The sequence below is a fragment of the Gossypium arboreum genome, chromosome 9, assembly GCF_025698485.1.
Source record: "Gossypium arboreum isolate Shixiya-1 chromosome 9, ASM2569848v2, whole genome shotgun sequence".
Lineage (NCBI taxonomy): Eukaryota > Viridiplantae > Streptophyta > Magnoliopsida > Malvales > Malvaceae > Gossypium > Gossypium arboreum.
The window spans coordinates 53314450-53330929 of record NC_069078.1 but is presented as its reverse complement, the minus strand read 5'-3'; the positions used below and the strand labels follow the sequence as shown (position 1 = coordinate 53330929).

General features: G+C 40.3%; 1 long non-coding RNA gene across 1 annotated transcript; it reads right to left on the bottom strand.

Moving 5' to 3' along the window:
* Positions 1-6325: 6325 nt before the first annotated feature.
* LOC128280652 (uncharacterized) lies at positions 6326-6994 on the bottom strand. The gene is made up of 2 exons (XR_008270749.1): positions 6941-6994; positions 6326-6600 (listed from the first exon to the last, which is right to left on the bottom strand). It is a non-coding gene; the product is annotated as an uncharacterized LOC128280652 (long non-coding RNA).
* Positions 6995-16480: the final 9486 nt, after the last annotated feature.

Below are 16480 nucleotides of genomic sequence, written 5' to 3'. Positions count from 1 at the left end.
TAAAAGGTTCGGCTAGGCTTTTGATAGGAGGAAATTCGATAAAAAATCGATTTTCGGACCTAGGGGTAAAATGGTCATTTTGCAAAAGTCTAGGAGCAAAATGGTCGTTTTGCCCAAGTATAGATTATTGAGTGCTTAGATCGATAAAATGATTAAATTTGTGAATTTTTGTTGTTATAGATCAAGAAATTCAAACTTCAAACTTAGACCGGGGGAAAGCCAAGCAAATCGATTTGACCGTCTAGACACCATATTTTGTAACCCGATGTAAGTTGTTTGCAAATAATACTACTACATTATCATTATATGTGTTGAATTAATTTAACACAAAATACTTGATGGTGGAAATCAGAATGCATGATGATAATTAAGATAGTAGAATTCCTATTTAAACTATGGGAAATAAATTGGATATTCATGCCATAATGTATGGACTATTGTGAGCTAGTGTAAGACATGTCTGAGACATGCATCGGCCACATTACGAGAGCTAGTGTAAGACCATGTCTGGGACATGGTCTCTGCATTGAGACAAGAGCTAGTGTAAGACATGTCTGAGACATGCATCAGCCTCGAGATGTAAGCCAGTGTAAAACATGTTTGGGACATGCATCGGCTACGAGTTGAGCTAGTGTAAGACCACGTCTGGGACATGGCATCGGCATCTTACCCCATGTTGAGGCTCATTAAATATTCGGTAGTGTTCCGAATGGTTCAACGGTGAAAGTTATGATTTAAGATTATGAGAAAAGTATAACAGTGTCGAGAGTGATACAGGAACCTATTCGGTATGTGTGAGATGTAAGTTCAAAATATATTATGTGATGAGTAAGTCATGATTATGCCTATTTTATATCAAGAGCATGTTGATGAATGGTATAATTGTTGCTATGTATTTGCATACTTCTTACTAAGTTTTATACTTACTCCCTCTCTTTTCCATTTTCTTATAATGTCGCCTAAATAGCTCAAGGATCAACGGACATCGGAGGTTAAGATCACACTATCATCTGGAGCACTCGATATAGTTAGAATTCTTGTTTTTATGCATGGCATGTATAGGACTAGACTTTAATGTTTTGTGTTATTGAGAAATGGCCAAATGTGTCAGCTTGGGATAAATACCTTTAATTTTGTATAAGGCCTTGGATAATGGCTAATATTCATTTTGATATTTATAAATAGAAGATGATATTTTCATGGATGAGTAAATTGCACAAATAAAATATTGTCCATTGCGGCTAGTTTGGCTATGTGATGTGCCTTTATATAGGTATAGAGTGATTTTATGCAGGTTATGTATGTAAGGGTGGCAAAGAGGTTTGGTAAATAAGCTCATTTTGTCCACAAGGGTAGGCACACGGGCGTGTGTCTAGGCCGTGTGTGACACACAGTACGCCACATAGGAGTGTGATCCGACCGTGTGTCCCTTGCACGTAAAATTTTCAAGTCAGTATGCATAGTAGTAAACACACGGGCAGAGACACGGCCGTGTGTCTCAGCCGTGTGAAAGTGCCTAGTACACGGGCGTGTGCCCTAGCTATGTGACCTTTAAGAATTGTTGACATCAGAAACAGAATGTCCAGGTTTTTGCACACGAGCTTGGGACACGGACGTGTGCCAGGCCATGTGAAAACCCTTGTAGGTGCGAATTTAGAATTTATTCCACACGGGTGGAGGACACGGACGTGACCTTATATTGTTTAGGCTGTGTGAGCCAAAAGGGCCAAAAGCACAACCATGTTGAATTAGTCACATGGGCATGTTGCCCCTCCCACACTGGCATGTGCCCTTGTATCTAATAATATTTTTCAGAGTTTGTGGGAAGATCCGAATCATTCCCAAATGGTTTTAAATGAATGCTTGGATACTCGTAGGCCTTTGTTATGAAGTTCTTGATAAAGAATCGAGAAAGTTTTAAATTTAACCTAATCTTGGTAACTCAAAAATGTGTGAATGTATGTGTTCAAGTTTGGTAATGCGTCATGTTCCGTCCCGGCATGGGGTACGGGTGTTGGGTGTTACACTGCATGTTAAGAAATTAACGTAGTAAAGACTCCCGATTGAACTTTAGGAATAAATTTGGATATTCATGCCATGACATTGGGTGATATGTGTGTTAGTGTAAGACATATCTGAGACCTGCATTAGCGACATTATGAGAGCCAGTGTAAGACATGTCTGAGACATGCATCAACTTTGAGGCGAGAGCTAGTGTAAGACATTTCTGGGACCGCATCGGCTTTGAGACGAGAGCTAGTGTAAGACATGTCCAGGACATGCATCAGCCTCAAGATATACAAGCTAGTGTAAGACCCGTGTGGGACATGGCGTCAGCTTGTTGTGTGTCAGTGTAAGACCTGTCTGGGACATGGCATCGACACCGATAAATGAGAGCCAGTGCAAGACCTGTCTAGGACACGGCATCGGCCTCAATATATGAAAGTCTGTGCAAGACTTGTCTGGGGCATGGCATCGACACCAATAAATGAGAGCCAGTGTAAGACCTGTTTGGGACACGACATCAGCCTCGATATATGAAAGTTATTGTAAGACCTATCTGGGACATGGCATCGACTTTAATGTGCTAGCCAGTGTAAGACCATGTCTGGGACATGGCATTGGCATCTTATCCTATGTTTGGGGCTATTGAATATCCTGTAGTATTCCAAATGGTTCAACGGGAGATTTATGGTTTATATCGAAAATAGAGAACTTATAACCATGTGGTGAGTGATACAAGTGCCTAAATGAGAATTACGACATATGAGCTTCATTTATGTTGTATGTTTAGTAAATGAGGAAAGTGAGTAAGTTATGCATATGACTACTTGTGTATTTTACATGAATTATGAAATGTGAATTCAAACCAGTGTTGTATGATTGGTGAGAAATAAATATGAGCAAGTAGTGTTTATGAATCCTTACATTTATGAGAAAATTGAGATATGTTGGGATTATGATCCCTTATGGTAGCTTATAGTTACATATTATTGCATGCGACTTACTAAGCTTTATACTTACCACTTTTCTTTTCCATTTTCTTATAGTGCCGCCAAAGTAGCTCATGGATCATCGCCTTACGTCGGATAAGGCAGTCACACTATCCCTAAAGAAATTGGTATAGCTAGTTTTATTATTTTGATTATGACATGTATAAGAACTAGTCTTTTGTAATGGTCACATTGTTTTGGGCCAAACGAGTGGCTTGTCATAGGTCTTTAGTCATTTTGTATAATGCCATGGGTGGTGGCTGATATTGGTTATTGATAAGTGCAAATGATGATGATTTCATAGATGAGTAAATCACATGACTAATCAAGTTCTTGTTAGATTGTTAAAGTGTAATGTGGTTGTATTAGATATCTTGTTGTGGTTGAATTGGCTTTGTGTTGCCGTGTGAATTGGAAGTATGTATTGCCTTGTAGGTAGGTGTAAGTAAGGGTGGCAAAAATGTTTGGTAGATAGTTTATTTTTGTCCACATGGCTAGACATACGGGCATGTTACTAGGCCGTATGTGACACACGGTCGGCCCCATGGGCGTGTTATTTGACTGTGTGTCCCTTGCAACACGAATTTGCAAGTCAGTATTGATGGTAGTAAACACACGGGCAGAGACACGGCTGTGTGTCTCAGTCGTGTGGAGGACACGGCCTTTGGTCACGGGCGTGTGCCTTGGCCATGTGCCTCAAATTGGTTGCTGACGTCAGAAACAAAATGTCAAGGTTTTTACTCACGGGCTGCAACATGGGCGTGTTATGGTCGTGTGAGGTACACAAGCTGCAGACATGGGCGTGTCCTAGGCCGTGTGAAAACCCCTGTAGGTTTGAATTTGGAAATTTAATTCACACGGGCTCAAGGCACAGGCATGTCTCCTTATGCTTAGGCCGTGTGGGCCACACAGGCCTTCAGCATGTCTAGGTCAAAATGGATACACGGGCATGTCACCTTTCACACGGGCGTGTGCCCCTGTTTCAAGTGACATTATTTTTTAGTTTTCAAAGGTGTTCTGATAAATCCCGAGTCGTTTCTAATGTGTGTTTTTACGTCGTAAGCCTATATTAAGAATTTCTAGACTAAGATTAAAAAGTTTTAAATTCGATTGAGTTTTTATGATTTGAAATGATTGTATGCTTGTGTTTAAGTTAGGTAATGCCTCGTACCCAGTCCCAGCCTAGGACTCGGGTAAGGGGTGCTACATTTAATGGTATTAGAGCTATGGTTTAGTCGATTCTAGGACTAACCTAACATGAGTACGAGTCTAGCTATACATGCCATAATTGTATATTGATAGTGTGACGACTCCTAACGAAATAAATTATGTTTTTATATATAGTAAATGGATCTTGACAAGGCTACGGCTGATGACCGAGAAAGTAATACGCCGGCTCCCGCTGAAGGGACCGCACCAGTAGACAGTGGGCCCGTAACAATGAGTCAGGGCAGAGGGGCTAGAGAAGCTTACCTCCACATGATGGATGCATGGTACTCAGAGTCTATTCATGCAAATCCGAATACTCCACCTCCCCCACCTCCCCCAATTCCTCAACCCATTCATACAGCTCCTCAAGGAGCAGAAATGGCTAGAAGAGAGAAACCTTCAGTGGATAGAATTAGAAAGCACGTGGCCAAGGAATCTTGGGAAAAATAGATGACGACCGAGAGAGAGTAGAGTTTTGGTTGGAGAATACCATTAGTTTTGGTTGGAGAATACCATTAGGGTCTTTGATGAGCAATCATGCATACTTGAGGAGTGCATGAAGTGTGTAGTGTCACTCTTGCGAGACTCGGCCTACCAATGGTGGAATACTCTCGTGTCGGTTGTATCGAGAGAGCGGATAATGTGAGAATTCTTTCAGGAATAGTTCTGAAAGAAGTACATTAGCCAAAGGTTCATCGCCTAAAAGAGGAAAGAATTCCTCAAACTAAAGCAAGATCGTATTACAGTAACGGAGTATGAGCACAAGTTTGTGAGACTCAACTAGTATGCGTGGGAGTGCGTATCCACAGAAGCCACGATGTGTAAAAGGTTTAAAGATGGATTGAATGAAGACATCTGTCTATTAGTTGGCATTTTAGAGTTGAGGAAGTTTGCAGTACTTGTTGAGAGAGCTTGCAAGGCCGAAGAATTGGCCAAATAGAAGAGAAAAGCTGACATCGAGTCTCGTGACTCAAAGAAAAGACAGATGGGGAAATCACACTAGACCTCATCCAAGAGATCGAGAGAGTTTCTTGATCGATCAAATACGTCAGTAGGATTTTCGAGCAGAAACAAGAGCAAACAGCATGCAGTGTCTAAAGCTCAAACCACTTCTATCGCAAGTGTTGGTAGTGTTCAACTAAATAGACTAGAATGTTCACAGTGTGATAGACGACATTTCGGTGAGTGCTGAGGTAATGAAGGAGGCTGCTTTAAGTGTGGGTCATTGAACCATTTTATTCATAGTTGTCCCGAGATGGTCAAGAAAAATAAGGATGGAACTGTGAGATCGGGTAGCGCTCCTTCAAGGGGAATCCCACATAAGAACCCGGGAACTGGGGCTAGCAGTAGAGGTGTGCCTAGTGATGCTGCTATTGTAACACCCTGCACCGAGTCCGTTATCAAGTCGAACACAAGTCGCATACGACTTAACTTAATTATTTTCACATCCATTTAAAATTTCCGACAAGTCGGTTCTTGTGTCACCGTCACCTTAAAAATAATATCTTGAGTTTCAAAGCTTGGAAATCAGTTTCGTAATTTTTCTCTGAAACTAGACTCATATATCCATCTACATATTTTTTTCTAGAATTTTTGGTCAGGCCAATTAGTACAGTTTATTAGTTAAAGTCTCCCCTGTTACAGGGATCGACTACTCTGACCTTCGCACATCACGACTTGGATATCTCCCTGTACAGGGCTTCAATACTGATGCTGTTTGTTTCTATAGAAACTAGACTCAAATAGGAATCTATAAATATATGGAATGACTCCTAATTATCTCTGGTTAATTTATAGTGAATTTCCAAAGTCGGAACAGGGGATCCAGAAACCGTTCTGGTCCTATTCCACGAGAACTTTAATATCTCTTAACATATAACTCATATGACCATTTCGTTTCTTCCATATGAAATTAGATTCATCAAGGTTCATTTACGTAATTGATTCCCCATTTAATTCCATTCCTACAAATTTTAGTGATTTTTCAAATCCACACCATTGCTGCTGTCAGCATCTGTTTTCAAGGTAAACTTTACCTATTTCGTGGTTTCCATGGACCAACTAGAGTTTTGTCATACATAGGTCCACATATAATCATATTTAGCCATTCCAATGGCTGATCATTTGCCCAACACTTCCATTCCAGTCCATAGTCACATCATGAAACCATACATATATACATAAACACAAATGGTCTAATGCCATACTCCACTTCTACGAGCCATTTTCGCATGGCCGTACACACATACATCACAAAAAGTACTTGAAAAACAACAAAGGGTAGTCCTATACATGCCATTTCAAAGCTCAACCAAAATTGTACCAAAAAGGGGGCTTTGATAGTGTGGGAGACTTCGACTTCCAAAAATCCCGAGTCCGATAGCTGACGAGCCAAAATCTATAAAACAAAGAAACAAAGAAACGGAGTAAGCAATTTATGCTTAGTAAGTTTTGAGCGAAGAATTTAAGCACAACAGAGGTATAGCATTCATATAACTAAACAGATAATTCCGTATATACATACTTTCAAATCATTTCTACTTTACATTCCAACCCTATGTTCATACATAAGGGATCATCTTAGCCAAATACCGGAAGCTCATTACTCAACTGAGCGAATATTATTCGAAGGAACTCAACTATTCCAATGCACATACGAACATACCTCATTGCTGGAATTTTTCAAGCGTATTAATTGGGATTTTTACAGCAAGATCGTTCATTTCCGAATCACGTACCTTCGGAATTTAACCGGATATAGCGACTCGCTCGATTGTCTTCGGGACATTGCCCGGTTATAGTGATTCGCACAATTGCCTTCGGGAATTAGCCCAGATTTAGTAACTCGCACGAATGCCTTCGGGACTTAACCCGGTTTTGGTAACTCGCACAAATGCCTTCGGGACTTAACTCGGTTTTGGTAACTCGCACAAATGCCTTCGGGAATTGACCCGGATTTAGTCACTTAGCACAAAAGCCTTCGGGACTTAGTCCGGACACCATTCGAATAAACATGCACATTTAACACTAAATCATGACACATTCGTATTTCATTTTCCTTAGCAAAACTCAAATACAATACACTTATCACTCTTGCACATTTCGGTTCAATATCCACACACAAAGAGCATGATTTCGATTTACTTGAGACATGATCTAATCAAATCATAATTTAAGCTCTATTACTCAAGAACTTACCTCGGATGTTGTCGAGCGATTCGATGGCTATTCGACCACTTTTTCCTTCCCTTTATCGGATTTAGCTCCCTTTGCTCTTGAGCTTAATTTAACAAATAAATTGATTTAATCATTTGAGCATCGAAAGAGGAATTCAAGGTACTTAGCCCACATATTTTCATTAGACATTAAAGTCACATATGTACGGAAATCATGAATCAAACTCAACACATTAGTTAGTACTCTCCTTACCCGAATTTTCTAAGCCAAGAATAGGCATCAATATGCTTGCCTCTAACCGAATGCATGCACACCAATCCCCCTCATGTGGCCGAATATGCATGTCCATGTTGAGGCCAATTATACACTTAATACCACATATAAACGACATACATTTTACTCACTAACGCATTCCATATTGTAACTCAATACGCATCAATCATTTACTTCATAACCGAAACATCATCATATGTAAATATATACCTTGAGATAGTATATATGTCATACCAATACATCATGTGCAAACATATATATATATATATATATATATATGCTAGAGCCGAATCTCAAAGTTGATTATAACTAAACATGAACATAAATCCAAAACACAAATCTTACCTACCATGCAATAAGCATAAATTATACTTATGGATGTACCATGGCCGAATACATCACAACACCATACCATTTCGATTTTGGTCATGGTTAAACAAAGAACTTAATGTCTCACTAAAAAATGCTAAAAAGAAAGTCCAAGAGCCATCAATCCACCATCACATGTATCATTAGCAAGCTTCATATTTAACATGTAATGGCATTAACACAACATCCACCTTGGCCGAATACCATCCCCATGACATAGCAAGGATTTGAACCATGGCTAACAAGAACATCAAGTTAGCAACCAAAAACATACATGAATCTCATGGCACAACATCAAACATACCTTAATCTTGATACAAGTATGGCCAAACCTCTTCCTAATCCTCTTCCAAACCAAACATGAAGCAAAAACTCCCTCCTTCTTCCTTAGAATTTTCGGCCAAGAGAGAATAAAAAGGATGAACAAATTTTTTTTTTCTCTTTTCTTCAACTCACGACAAGGGGGGGAAACACTCACCATTCTCTCTTTTTTTTTTCTTCCCTTTCATTATTCAATTCCCATGCTCATTATTTTATTTTTTTCTTACATACACCATTGTCACAACATGTTTTATGACATGTTTTTGCCCATAATCCCTTGTCATGGCCGGCCACTAGCTATTGGGGGGGAATTTGACATGCAAGTCCTCCTTTTTGATTACATGCACTATTAGGTCCTTATAGATTAGCCTATCACATTTCAAAAGTGTCACACAAGTCCTAATAACTGAATTCACATGCAATCGACTAAATCGAAGCTTGAAATTTTCACACATTCATAAATACATATTATAGACAATAAATATTACGCTCAAACATTTCGGTGACTCGGTTTAGCGGTCCCGAAACCACTTCCCGACTAGGGTCAATTTTGGGCTGTCACAGCTGTGAGGTCTGAGGGCAGAGCGCCTACCAAGACTTATGCTATACGTGCCCGTAAAGAGGCAGAGTCTCTCGATGTGATTACGAGTACCTTTTCTATCCATGGTATATCTGTCATTGCTTTGATTTACCTGGGGTCTACTCATTCCTATATTTGTATGAAATTGATACCCTGTATAAATGTGATAGTCGAATCCACTGAATTTGTGGTAAAAGTGTCCAACCCTTTAGGCAAACATGTGCTGGTTGATCAAGTGTGTAGAAATTGTCCCTTGATGATTAGAGGTCATTGTTTTCCTGCTAACTTAATGTTATTGCCGTTTAACAAATTTGATGTAATCCTTGGGATGGATTGGTTTACTTTTCATGGTGTTGTAGTGGACTGTGGACCAAAAGTTATCGAGTTGAAATGTGGGAGTGGAGATGTTCTTCAGGTTGAAACGGATGAATTAGACAATTCACCTTAGCTATATCATCTATGACTATAGAGAGATATTTGAGAAAAGAGTGCGAAGCTTACCTCGCCTTTGTGTTGAATACTCAAATTTCTGAATTGAAGATCGAGTCAGTACCAGTGGTATGTGAGTTCTCAAATGTGTTTCCATAGGAATTACCCGGATTGCCTCCGATAAGAGAAGTTGAATTTGGAATTGAAGACCCATCTCGATTGCTCCATATAGGACGGCTCTGACAGAGTTAAAGGAGTTGAAAGTTTAGCTACAAGAATTAACAGATAAAGGTTTTACGAGATCGAGCTTTTCTCCGTGGGGTGCTCCGATACTTTTTGTAAAAAAGAAAGATGGGTCAATGAGGTTATGTATAGGCTATAGACAACTTAAAAAAGTGACTGTACAGAACAAGTATCCTATTCTAAGGATAGACGATATGTTTGACCAATTGAAAGAAGCCACCGTGTTTTCCTTGTAACACCCCAAAACCCGAGACCATCGCCGGTGTCGGACCCGAGGGTTAACAAACCAAGTTCACATGTTTTTGCCCACCAATTTGACATTTCCAGTCAGGCTGGAAAACTGCGTCACTGTCGCCTTAAAAATCATATCTCGAGTTTCAAAACTCGGAAACTGGTTTCGTAAATTTTCCCTGAATTTAGACTCATATATCCATCCATGGATTTATTTCTAGGATTTTTGGTCGGGCCAATTGGTACAGTTTATTAGTTAAAGTTACCCCTGTTACAGGGATCGACTGCTCCGACCTTCGCGCGGTATAACTTGAATATCTCTCTGTACAGGGCTTTAATTCTGGTGTCGTTTGTTTCTAATGAAACTAGACTCAAAATGGAATCTGTACATATAAGATATATCTCCTAATTCTTTTGGATAATTTATAGTGAATTTTTAAAGTTGCGACAGGGAACCCAGAAGCCATTCTGGCCCTGTCTCACAATAGCTTTAATATCTCTTAACCTGTAACTCCTATGACCGTTTCATTTCTTCCATATGAAAATAGACTCATCAAGGTTCATTTACATAGCTTATTCACTATCTAATTCCATTCCTATGAATTTTGGTGATTTTTCACATTCACGCCACTGCAGCTGGCAGCATCTGTTTTAAGATAGGACTCACCTATTTGGTGGTCTCCATGATTCAACTAGCCTTACCATACATAGGTTCATATATGATCATTTTAACCGTGCCAATGGCTGATCATATGACCAACATTCTCATTTCAAGCCATAGCCACATCATGACACAAAATATATACATACAACCCACAATTAGTCTAAGTTCATACTTCCCTTTTCGAGCCATTTTCGCACGGCCGTATATACATACGTACATTACAACATATTTAACAAACAAGGGTAGTCCTATACATGCCATCTCAAGTTCAAACAAAATTTATACCAAAATGGAGGCTTGATAGTGTGGATGACTTCGACTTCAACGATCCCAAATCCGATTGCCTCGAGCGAAATCTAGAAAACTAAGAGCCAAAGCAACGGGTAAGCATTTTTATGCTTAGTAAGTCTCAAGGAATATAATGAACTATAATTTACAGCAATACATTCACATAGCCAAATGCATCATTTCATTAATACACATTCTTACTTCATACTTCATCATTATATAAGTTCGCAAAGCATCAATCAATTCAATAACTGAAATTGTTAGTCGATTGAGCGAATGTTGCTCAAACACGCCGACTTTCCAATGCACATATAACGTACCTTATCCTTTGGGCTGTCCGAGTGTACTAATTAAATTCATTTCAGCAACCAACACTCACCTCCAGCCCAAGATTCTTCGAATATAACCGGATATAATCAAGTGCACAAATGCCTTGGTCTTAGCCCGGATAGAATAACTTCATACGAATGCCTTGGTCTTAGCCGGATGTAGCCACTAGCACAATTGCCTTGGTCTTAACCGGATATAATTTCCAGCATAATTGTCTTGGGCTTAGCCCGATATCATTCAATTTCTCATGCACACATACATCAATAATCATTGGACATACATATTTCATTTTCAGTTACTAAGGCTCAAACACAATTAATATCATTAGCATATTCGCCTTGGGACTTAGCCCGTGGAATTCAAATACTCATACACACCTAATCAATAATCATACACATCCATATTTCATCTCACATAATTCAAGTAAGGTCACTTCTTGAGGACTTACCTCGGATGTTGTCGAACGGCTTTTTCGGCTATTCGATCACCTTTTCCTTCCCTTGTCCAATTGTGGCCCTCTTGGCTCTTGAGCTAATTCAAACAAATTCAATTTATTAAAACCTCATTGTGCTTGCTTATGGCGAATATGACAAGGATTTTAGATGGTCATATGGCCACTCTTTAGCTTGAATACACAATGGTCATGCACATTTTATACTACATCAAGCAATTCAATACAATTTGTTTGAACATCAAGGAAATGCTAAGGCCTTCAATGGGCTACCCAAGGCGAATATTCATGTACATGTTGAGGTCAAAATTTGCACTTAATACCTCACAAAAACAGCATGCAATCTACTAATTAATGCTTGCACATTGTGGCCCAAAACTTATAATATAGCATCAAGCACTTATATGTGTGCTAGGCGAATTGTGCTTGCAATTTCACAAGCATTCTTCCACATTTTCTTCTTTAAATCAATATATTCATCACTTAGTTCATAACCAAACAAAATGTGCAATCATATATATGCATATATGAGCATGGCGAATTTTCAAAGTGTCCATAGCCATCCAAAACACAAACTTTTAACTAACATGCAAGAAGCATGAATCATGCTCAAGAATGCATCATGGCCAAGTATGACAATCATGCTCCTTTTCAACTTTAATCATGATAAAACAAAGAGAAAACTCAAAATCTTACTCATGAGTAGAAAATCCATCATTGCATGCATCATCATCAAGCTTCACACTTAGCATGCAATGGCTTTATCACTATAACAACTTTGGCCAAATACCATTTCCATGGCATACCAAAGATTTGAGCCATGGCTAACATGCACATCAAGTTAGCAACCAAAACATGCATGAAACTCCCAACACAACCCCATACATACCTTAATCTTGATGCAAATTTAGCCAAATCACCTTCTAGATCTCTTCTAAACAAAGGAAATGAAGCAAAATCCTTCTTCCTCTTAGTATTTTCGCTAAAAAGATGAGAAAGGATGAACAAGTTTTTGTTTTCTCCTCTTGGTTGCACTGCAATGGGGGAATGCTACTCTCACACACATTTTTTTTTCATTCTTTTCTCACCCATGCTTATTTGTTTATGATTTTCTCCCTAATGCCCAACAAAACATGTTTCATGACATGTTTAACCCATATTTCTTTGTCATGGCGGCCATTACTTGTAAAAGGGGAATTTGACATGCAAGTCCATTATTTTGCATGCATGCTTTAATTAGTCATCACATATTTCCCTATCGTACTTTCAAAGTTTACTACTAAGTCCTTTCTTATAAATTAGCACCTAATTAATAAAAATCGAGACACGAAATATTTACGCATACCAATTCCACATTCAATAAGTACGGAATATAACACTTAATTATTCTTGTGACTCGGTTTACGTGGTCCCAAACCACTCTCCGACTAGGGTCACATTCGGGTGTCACAACTCTCCCCACTCAAGAGATTTTCGTCCCCAAAAGCTTACCGGTAAATAGGTTCGGATATCGCTCTCTCATAGAGTTCTCGGTCTCCCAAGTAGCTTCTTCTATCCCGTGCTTGAGCCATAACACTTTCACTAGCGGAACCCGCTTGTTTCGCAACTCTTTCACTTCTCGTGATAGGATACGAATTGGTTCTTCCTCATAACTCATATTAGCTTGAATTTCAATTTCGATGGACTAATCACGTGCGATGGATCGGATCTATAACGTCAAGCATCGACACGTGGAAGACATCGTGAACCTTTTGAGTTCGGGGGCAAAATCAAACGATATGCCACCGGACCGACTCGCCTCGATATCTCATATGGCCCAATGAACCTCGGGCTCAACTTGCCCTTACGGTAGAACTCGAGTATCTTTTTCCAAGGCGATACCTTGAGAAACACCTTATCACCCACGATACTCGATATCCTTACGCTTCATATCCGCGTCGACTTACTTGACGATCGAAGGCTATCTTCAAACTTTCACGGATTACTTTCACTTTACGCTCAAAGATCCCTAATCAAATCCACCCGAAAATCTTGCTTTCACCAAGCTCGGTCCAAAACAATGGTGTACGGCATTTACGCCTCGCACAAAGCCTCATAAGGTGCCATCTTAATGCTCGATCGAAAGTCGTTGTTGTAAGCGAATTCAATCAACGGCAAATACCGCTCCCATGAACCACTAAACTCGAGGACGCAACATCTTAACATATCCTCAAGTATCTGAATTACCCGCTCGGATTGACCATCGGTTTGGGGGTGAAAGGTCTTGAAATGCAACTTGGTACCCAAAGCTTCTTGCAACTTTTTCCAAAACCGCGAGGTAAATCTCGGATCTCTATCCGACACGATAGAAATAGGCACCCGTGTAATTTCACAACTGAGAAACGTACAATTCCGCTAATTTGTCCATTGAAAATCCGTGCGTCACGGGGACAAAGTGGGCCGACTTAGTCAATCGATCTACCACGACCCAAACCGCATCCTTCTTACTTGTCGACAATGGCGGTCCGGATACAAAGTCCATTGTGACTCGATCCCATTTCCACTCGGGTATCGTGATTGGTCAAGTAATCCTCAAGGCACCGATGTTCCGCTTTCACTTGTTGACATATTAAACATCTTGAAACAAAGTCGGAGATGTCTCGCTTCATACCATGCCACCAAAATCGACGCTTCAAATCATTGTACATCTTTGTACTCCCGTGGATTGCCATTTGGCTACAATGGGCTTCATTCGAATTATCGAAATGAGTTCAATTCCTTGGGACACACGACGACTTTTGAACTTCAAACAATCGTCATCGTCGATTTGAAACTCCGAGTCCTTGTTCGAACACACGCAGCCCGCTTTGCAACCAACTCGTCGTCGACTTTACGAGCTTCTCGAATTTGGTGTGTCAATAGTGGTTTGGCTTTCAATTCAGCCACTAACACACCGTCGGATCGACGCATAAGTGCACATTCATCGCCAGAAAGTGAATAACGATTTACGACTCAAGGCATCCGCAACCACATTCGCCTTTCCCGTGATAATCAATGATCGCCTCATAATCCTTTAACAGACTCAAGCCAACGCCTTTGTCGCAGATTTAAGTCTCTTTGGGTCATCAAATATTTGAGACTTTTGTGATCCGAGTATACATGGCACCTTTCACCAAATAAGTAATGTCGCCAAATCTTTAAGGCGAATACGATAGCGCCAATTCGAGATCATGAGTCGGATAATTTTTCTCATGTGGCTTTAATTGCCTCGACGATAGGCCACAACTCGACCTTCTTGCATTAATACGCAACCTAACCCAAGTAGAGAGGCGTCGCTATAGATAACAAACTCCTTGCGGACTCGGGTTGCACTAGAATTGGGGCTTCATCAAATAAGTTTTCGATTGATCGAAGCTTTTTGGCATTTCTCCGTCCATTCGAACTTAACATCCTTTTGGAGTAGCCGTCATCGGCGTGGCTATCGTTGAGAACCCTTTACAAATCGTCGGTAATAACCCAGCAAGCCCCAAAAGCTCGAACCTCAAGAATATTTCTGAGGTTTCCAATTAAGTATGGCTGAAATTTTATTCGGTCGACTCGAATACCCGATGCGAATACCACATGACCCAAGAAGCTAACCTCTCTAACCGTAACTCACACTTGTGAACTTAGCATATAATTGCTTGTCCCATAAAATTTGCAAAGACTAACCGCAGTGTTCAAAGATGTTCGGTCTCATTTCTTGAATAGACCAAGATGTCATCAATGAACACGACTACTTAATCGATCCAAATATGGTCTAAAGATCCGATTCATTAAGTCCATAAATACCGTAGGGCATTAGTGAGCCCAAACGGCATCACTAGGAACTCATAGTGACCATATCTCGCTCTAAAGGCGTCTTGGGCACGTCTCAATCTCGGATTCGCAATTGATAGTAGCCCGATCTCAAATCTATTTTCGAGAACACCGAGGCTCCCTTCAGCTTGATCGAACAAGTCATCAATACGTGGCAACGGATATTTGTTCTTTATCGTCGCTTTGTTAAGTCGACGATAGTCGATGCACAATCGCATGGTTCCATCCTTCTTCTTCACGAACAAAGACCTACAAGCACCCTCAAGGCGAAAAACTCAAGCGAGCAAAACCTCTATCCACCAATTCTTGCAATGAACTTTCAACTCCTTTAATTCCGTTGGGGCCATACGATACGGAGCTATCGAATTGGAGTGGTACCAGTACCAATTCGATGCCAAATTCTATTTCCGAACAGTGGTAAACCCGTAATTCTTCGGGAAAACATCCGGTATTCACAAACCACGGCACAGATTCGGGTTTCTTCTCGATTCCTTGTCATCGAAAGCACGACGCAAGGTACGCTTCGCACCCTTTTCTTACATATTTACGGGCCAACATCGGCGATATTACGGTGGCAACCCTTTTAAGTCCGTGGACTCAACCCGAATTATTTCATTATTCGCGCACCTCAAATCGATAGTCTTGCTCTTGCAATTTACAACCGCATCGTGCATGGTCAACCAATCCAAACCAAGAATAACATCGAACTCATCGAACGGCAAAAGCATCAAGTCCGCGGAAAACAAGAACCTCGGAACACTAGGGACTTTTCTTGCACACTTTGTTAACAAGCACGTAATGACCCAAGGGTTTGACACCGAATTACAAACTCAAGAGACTCAATGGGCAAAGTCTTCTTGGATGCTAAGGTTTCACATATATATGAATGAGTAGAACCGTGGTCAATCAAAGCAATTACATTTGTATTGAAAAGAGTGAAAGTACCGTAATAACATCCGGAGAGGCAAGATCCTCGCGTGCGCGATGGCATAAGTCCTAGCAGAGCACGAGCCTCAGATCCGATGGTAGCATCTCTAGATCCTCTCGACCGCCATCGACATTGCCCATATTTCTAGGTGGTCTAC